The sequence below is a fragment of the Nicotiana tabacum genome, chromosome 17, assembly GCF_000715075.1.
Source record: "Nicotiana tabacum cultivar K326 chromosome 17, ASM71507v2, whole genome shotgun sequence".
Classification (NCBI taxonomy): domain Eukaryota; kingdom Viridiplantae; phylum Streptophyta; class Magnoliopsida; order Solanales; family Solanaceae; genus Nicotiana; species Nicotiana tabacum.
In genome coordinates this window covers 143,213,237-143,219,236 of record NC_134096.1, presented here as the reverse complement: position 1 = coordinate 143,219,236, position 6,000 = coordinate 143,213,237, and positions in this window count along the sequence as shown.

The window sequence follows — 6,000 nt, the reverse complement described above, 5'->3', positions numbered from 1 at the left end:
AAAATAGTAAGAAAATCTTCAGTTGCGACTTGCGAGTTTCCGAAGAAGTTTTGATCTAGATTGAGTTATTTTATCGGATAAACCGATAACCGAATCTATAACGGTTGATAATCGATTAACCGATAATCGATAAATGATTTTTTATCGGTTCGGTTATCGGTTTTGAATATTTATAAACCGATAACCAATATGTCAAATCGATAATATTCATAACCGAACCGAACCGACCGATACCCACCCCTAATGGTCTCATCAGGCTCCTGAATAACATCATTAGTCTCCGGCAAGTCAGTATCGCATAATGTGACCTCCGTGACGGGCGATGACGAAAAGTTAAAAAAAAACACTTTAGATATTATTGACTAATCAATGACATAAAAACAAACTGAAATAATATTAATACAAACAAACCTGTGCATGAGTAGCGCCACAATGCTCTGTCGGAACATCGAGGTACATCGGAGTAGATGAAGCATGTGAAAGATCCTCAACATCTCTCGGTGATGAGCCATAACTCAGTCGTTACCCACTATGCACCTCTCATATCGGCTGATCAGCAGCAACCGTCGATGGCTCTATGGGATCAGGAAAATATTGATCCCACTCCTGTCGCGTAATGGCCGTGCCCGCAATCAACAATGGAGCAGACGGGGTCACCTGCGAAGTCCCTAGCGAAAGTTGAAGGCTGAATGATGGCGTATCATGAGGAGCATCGTGTGGCTCAGGGTGTTCACCTGGCTGATCATCTCTAATATCCTCCATGGGTGCCTCAACGTCCCTTGCTGGGGACCCCATCCTCGCCGACCACCACGACCTAGTGGGCCAACCCTGCCACATCTACCACGTTCAGGCTCCACTGGTGGACCATGATGGTACTTCTCGGGTGACACATAAGCAGCCTCGTATCCTAAGCACCCATCCTCTCGAGCACGTCTCAATGTGTCGGCAGCAAGATCAATAACCCGACGGCCAAACAAGTGCAAAGTTGTCGCTCTCTCGCCTGTATGATGCAACATCTGCAATCCCAACTGGTAGAACTGATGTAAGCCAATAGCATGCATAACATGTAAAATATTAATTACAGAAGAATAATATAACGTTATAAGTAAGTATAATAATTAACATACCAGTGCCTCATGCCTCCCGGTGTATGGAATGTACCAACCCATGTACTAATGCCCATCCATACGGTCAGGTGGAGGGTATGGCGGAATCAGGTCATACCTCTGGTCCCAAACCTCAATCTTGGCCTCTAGCCATGCCATGTATGTCTGGTCAACCCTGTAATGATCATCCCGCTGGTAATGTGTCCCGTTCCAAGTGGGCAGAATACGTATAAGCTGCGGGCGACCAAACTAACGAAGGACTCGCTTTTTGGTATGATGCTCGACTATGTCGAGACATATCAGTGGGACAGAAGAGCTCCACATAGCTCGGTCGTGGGAGCAATAATCGGGTAAACCAGCTATGAGCGCATCGTTGTATGGCCTCCATACGAACTATTTAATAAATACAAGAATCGTGAGTAAACACAACACATATTAAGCTATGCCAAGTAAACTTGAGTATATATGTACATGCGCGAGTTCAAGTAAATCCAACAAATCCATGTAATAATGGAGATGATTTCGAGCTTCGACCTCGCGTGCGTAGCCTCTCCTATCAACCCACCTCCAAGCTAAAGGGAGAAACGGTGGAGGTGGTGCATCCGGAGCAATCAGTGGCTGAAACTACAGGAATTGCTCCCACGCCCAAACCTAACATAGATTGTGGACGTAAAATTTAAGATATTTTTTTACTATGTATGTTATAATCATGAATATAATTGACTATGTTTTCACCTGCAACAATGGTAAAAATCTGGCAACGTCTCTCTGGGTTCCCATGCACGCCCGGTACATCTTCCTATACAGGTAAACTAGAACAACTGTACCACAGCTGTAACCAAATAAATCATATAACCGCTCCACATGATGTAGAAATCTTAAGATAACTAGGTTTCCCGAAGTGTTTGGGAACAGTATACTACCAAATATAAGCAATAATAACAGTCTCGTGTGCCGGTCGATATCCTCTGGCGGTGAGTCATCCGTAATCTCTGCATCCATCGCCACCAAATGTTGCCGAACGGGCGTCAGCTGTAATCGACTGGCCCTACTCAATGCACTCGGCTCCGCTGGCTGGAAACTGATGAGTCGTTGCAACATATGAAAGTAATCCACTCCCCTATAGTCTCTAAGATCATGCGGGTAAGTTACAGGTATACCATCAACAAGTAGCTCAAAAAAACCTCCATGTCCTCAAGTGTGATGGTAGCCTCGCCGATGGGTAGATGAAACGTGTGCGTCTCCGGTCGCCACCGCTCTATCATAGACGTGATCAATGCCCAGTCAAACTGCAACCGGTCAATCTCTATGATCATTTAGAAGCCCGTATCCTGAAGGCGTCTAACTATACGGGGATGCAGTGGGTGGTCCCTAATGAACTCCCACATATCGTTCTATACGTCTGGAGCGGAATGTCTGGGACAGACATTGCCCATCCCAGATGTGTGAAGACCTATGGTTGCCCTGTAGCAACAGTAACTCTCGAGATGCAGGCCCGGGATGCACAAGGGAAACCTCCATGACGATGTCTGTAAATTGAACAATATTAATTAAAGTATTTTTCTGTTTAATTTTTTAACATCTTTAAATATATTGTAATATCTTTTATATTAATATTTAATCGATATTTTTTTCTATATTATTACTTAGGTTAATACATTTTCTATATTATTATTTTATATGTTAGTTTATACATTTTCTATATTATTTTTAATCGATATTTTATGTTATTTTCTTACATTTGATGACTTGAATTCGAGAGAATTTGTGTTTGAACTAACACTTTTTTTCCAGATATTTTTGAGGTTAACAGATAATTAAATGATTAATTTCAATAACTACAAAGATAATTTCATATGTTAGTATTTCATAATTTCAATGATATTAATTTCTATATTAATATTTCATATGTTAGTTTTCATAATTTTTCTACTAAAGTAACACTACTCTAAATGGCCATGAACAAAGTCAACTAGCATAAGATAAAATTTATTATGAGTTTTACTACGATAAAGGGCACTACATTATAATTTAGGGCACAACATAACACTAAAGGGCACTAAACAATAATAAAATCACATATTAATATACGTACAACATTAAAATCACATATAACATTAATTATTTATAAAATAATAATTTGTCTCTATTACTAATATTTTAGCACATAAATAATCTAATCCAGATAAAAAATAACAAATTACTAAAAATCACAAAACGATCACAAAAAGGCATAGACCACAGTAAAAAAATAACTACTAAGCATTTTATATACATGAGTTTTACCAAAAAGTAAGTCGGAATACTTCGATTTAAAGTTTTTTCAAATGTGAAAATTTGATGATTTGGGAGCCGAAACGAGCAATATACGAGATCCACTACACGACAACGCCTTGGATCCGGTGTTAGTTTGCTACAAAACGGAGAAGATACACTTTTTGTGGGACGGGTGGGCTCCAATGGAGTTTTTTTGCTTAAAAAATAGGGGGGCTGGTTTGGGGATTTGGGTGTGCTGCTGGTTTGTGGTCGGGGAAGGAGATGACCCGCTTTTAAAAGTAGGTATAGCACATATATAGGAGGCGCTACATTTGCGCCTCCGCGTCGAAAATTATGGGTTCAATTAAACTCGTAATTACCACACTAAATTACCGTCGAAAGGCTACGGTAACTAGTGAAATTGAAGTTATTCTTTTTTCAAATGATAGCACAAGCTGAAAAATAGGCAAATGTCCTAATAAAGATTTAGGTGGGGAAAGTTGTCTTGTTGTATACCACTTAGAGTAGAAAGGATGGACCCTTTTTGGTGGCCAACATATGAGCATTAATTCTTAGCAAAAGCTATAACGCAATTTTATAAGGCGCTATACCTTCTCGCTCATTTTACATTCACATATAGCGCCTTATATTAGGGCACTATACTTAACCGGGCAAATGGCCTTTAAGGTATAGTGCCTTATAAAATGGCGTTATGTATATTATGATCACCAGTTTTTATTTCCACACATTTTGGTTCCGGACTCTTGCAGCCAGCCCAAATCATAGACAGGGAACCAACTTAGCAGTGTAGTCTACAATCTAAAAGAAAGGGCTACTACTCCTTCGGCCGAACTTTTATACTCAAATTCTTTTTTTTGGTTTGCCAAGTGAGTTTCTCAAATTTTCTCTGACTTATTTTCTCTATTCACATAATCGAGCGTTTTAGCTTTTTTCCCTCTTAATTCAGTACGAGCTTGTAATTCGAACTCCGCTTCAAGTGAGTTTCTCAAGTTACGTAACCTGCTCGCTGCTTCAAGGCTTTCCTAGAAGTCCGAAAAACTTAGTCTTTAATCCACATATAAACTTTAAAACCATGTTACATGTATATATCAGAATCTTGGGGAATACAAGTATCACATCTTCTTGAATACTCCCTCGTCCCATTTTGACTATCATTTTAGCTCGTTTTACCTCCATTAAGAGAGTAATAAATATAAAGTATAGTGTACCAACTTATCCATATTAAAAAGAACTACTCCTTATTCAATATTAAGGATATTGTTTGACCAAAAAATATAATTTTCGGCTAAACTATTAAATTTATACAATGAGAGATTAGATCTAGTTAAGGATAATAACTCTAGATGTTAAGCACACAGATGTATATTAGATGGGAAAAATTTCGTATGTGGTTGGTGACAATAAATATTAAATTCTCTTAAAGCAAGAACATTAAGGGAGATATAGCCAACAATAAATGTCAATAAATGGCATTTAAATAAACAGGAAGAATGATTCACTAAATAATGGATGAGTTGGACGAATATTTTACCTGAAAGTGATGAATGACAGATAGATCCAAGATTCACATGAACGATCCTCGGATGGAAAGTGGGGAACAATATGAACAAGAATCTTTGTATAAAGGTAATCTTTGTGTTTTTGCTAGAGGAAAAGTCCTATTCTCAAAAGTGTTTTTATCAGAATCAATATTACATGCCCCTATCATTGTCCCCTCTTTCTATATATATGGGACCTTTTTCTTAGGAAACTTTAATAGTACAAATGCAGGGAATATTCACGAGAATATTCCCTTTTGATACTCTATCCAGACAAATTAGCCGTTACAAGTCTTATCATCAGTAGTCGATCTCGACCTCGATCCTTGTTGACATCTTGATTACGATAACTGTCGTTATCTTGACCACGGCTCATGTCGGCACCTCGACCATTGACCTCGTAGCGTCTTGGGCGAGCTCGACCGATAACTTTCTTTAATACCATATTACGCCAAATAATCTGAAAACGGATTTTGGCCTATTGATGTTTGGCATATTTTGATATGTGTTGATGTTACTTTACCCATGTTTTAACCGCTTCTTGATGTTATTTGATCTTTAAAATGTCCAACATGGTTTAATTATTGGTTTTATGACTAATTGAGTTGTGTGTGGTGAATTAGGGTGTTTGGAGTGCAAAAATATGAAGAAAAGGTGCTCTAGGTAGAGGAAGAGAGATTGGATGCGTCGCATCCATCTAGAAAAAGATCAGTTTGCGCACCCTTAGCAGTGAAGTCAGCCCATAGCATCCGCCATAGCATTCGCACCTGGGCAAAATTGAAATGGAGGACGAGGTGGATGCGTCGCATCCACCTTCGCATGCAAAGCTGAGAAATAGAGGACAAGGTGGATGCGTCGCATCCACCTTCGCAGGCAAAATTGAAATGGAGGACGAGGTGGATGCGTCGCATCCACCTTAGCATCAATCCCTGAAGCCGATTTGGACTAGGAATAGGAGAGCTTTGGCCCACGACTTTTGTACGCAATATATAAGCCAAAAACGCCTCCTTTAGGTTATCTAACATATTGGGAAGAGGAAAAAAGCCACGACAAAGCTGTGGAGGCCGGAATTCATCAAG